Consider the following 2094-nt stretch of genomic DNA (forward strand, 5'->3'; position numbering starts at 1 on the left):
CCTACTGAACACCTGGAGTCTTAACGATCACTGGAAAAGTGTGTGTGTGTGTGTGTGTGTGTGTGTGTGTGTGTGTAGCCCTAGGGGATGATGTCAGCCTGTTTTACAGCTCTCACAATTACAGGCATGTCTCTGGGTGGGTGACTCTGAGCGTGGCTCTGCCCTCTGCCCTCAAGGGTTTCCTTAGCGACCTGCTCGGAAACGGCACGGCTTCCGATCTTCAGTCATAGCCTAGGGTTAGCTTGGTTAGCTTAGCACATACAGTGGCCTAGTTGTCTGTCGTAGTGTAGGGTTAGCTTGGTTAGCTTAGCACATACAGTGGCCTAGTTGTTTGTCGTAGCGTAGGGTTAGCTTGGTTAGCTTAGCACATACAGTGGCCTAGTTGTCTGTCGTAGTGTAGGGTTAGCTTGGTTAGCTTAGCACATACAGTGGCCTAGTTGTCTGTCGTAGTGTAGGGTTAGCTTGGTTAGCTTAGCACATACAGTGGCCTAGTTGTCCGTCGTAGCGTAGGGTTATCTTATTTGGCTTGGTTAACTTAGCATAGCAGATGGGAAAGTCTAATCTAACAGATTTATTACCAGAGCATTAACGCTAAACTAGCCAACGTTAGTAATGTGGCTGAAATATTGGGCTAACGGGTGTTTACTGTGTAAAGAGGTGAAGGGAAAGTGTGTGGTGGGGAGGAGGAGGAGGCAGAGAGGGGGAGGAGGGAAGAGAGGGGAGAGGAGGAGGCAGAGAGGGGGGGGGGGAGGAGGAAGAGAGGGGGGAGAGGAGGAGGCAGAGAGGGGGAGGAGGAAGAGAGGGGGGGAGGAGGAGGGGGGGGGGGGGGAGGAGGAAGAGAGGGGGAGAAGAGGAGGGGGCAGGGGGAGGAGGAAGAGAGGGGGAGAGAGGAGGGAGAGGGGGAGGAGGAAGAGAGGGGGGGGGGAGGAGGAGAGGGGAGGGGGGGAGGAAGAGAGGGGGGGGAGAGGGAGGGGGAGGGGGGGAGGAGGAAGAGAGGGGGGAGGAGGAGGGGGGGGGAGGAGGAGAGAGAGGGGGAGAGGAGGAGGGTGAGGAGGAAGAGAGGGGGGGGAGGAAGAGAGGGGGGGGGGAGGAGGGGGGAGGGAGGGAGGAGGAAGAGAGGGGGGAGGGGGAGGGGGGGAGGGGGGAGGAGGAAGAGAGGGGGAGAGGAGGGGGGGGGAGGAGGAATAGAGGGGGAGGGGAGGTGGAAGAGAGGGGGAGAGGAGGGGGGAGGGGGAGGGGAGGGGGAGGGGAGGTGGAGGAGGAAGAGAGGGGGGGGAGGAGGAGGAGGAGGAGAGAGGGGGAGGGGAGGAGGGGGGGGGGGGGGAGGAAGAGAGGGGGGGAGGAGGGGAGGAGGAAGAGAGGGGGGGAGAGGAAGAGGAGGAAGAAGAGAGGGGTTGAGGGGGAGGTGGAGGGAGGGGGAGGAGGAAGAGAGGCTTTGAGGAGGGTCTGACAACCTGGGGAGAAGAAACGACAAGGTGGTGTGTGTGGGTGGAAGAGTGTGGGGGAGGAGGAGGTGTGGGGGAGGAGGAAGAGATGCTGGGGATGGGGGGGAGGAGGTTTGGGGTTCAACAGGGGAGGAGGAAGTAGATGGGGGGAGAGGAGGATTGGGGAGTCTCTATGGAAGAGAGGGGGATTGGGGAGGTGGATGGAGAGGGGAGGAGGAGAGGGGGGGGGGAGGGGAGGAGGAAGAGAGGGGGATTGGGGAGGAATGGGGGTTCATTGGGGGGGCCTGTTCATTGGGGGGAGGAAGAGAAGGGGGGGGAGGGGAGGAGAGGGAAGAGAGATTGGAGGAGGGGGAGGTGGAAGATGGGGAGGAGGGGGGGAGGAGGAGGAGGGAGGAGGAGGGGGAGGAGGATTGAGGGGGGGAGAGGAGTGGTCACTGAGCCTGGGGGAGGTGGAAGAGGTTACCAACCACAAGGCTTTGACGTCTGACAACCTGTTGAGACGAAACGACAATGTGTGTGTGTGTGTGTGTGTGTGTGTGTGTGGCTCCCTGTAATATGCTGGTTCCAGGCAGGTCAGTTGAAAGGTTCAACAGTTCAGTCTGTATGTAGTCATGTGTTGAGTCCTGTTCATTGGTCAGTCTCTATGGTC

This window comes from Oncorhynchus tshawytscha, unplaced genomic scaffold, assembly GCF_018296145.1.
Source record: "Oncorhynchus tshawytscha isolate Ot180627B unplaced genomic scaffold, Otsh_v2.0 Un_contig_8606_pilon_pilon, whole genome shotgun sequence".
Classification (NCBI taxonomy): Eukaryota; Metazoa; Chordata; class Actinopteri; order Salmoniformes; family Salmonidae; genus Oncorhynchus; species Oncorhynchus tshawytscha.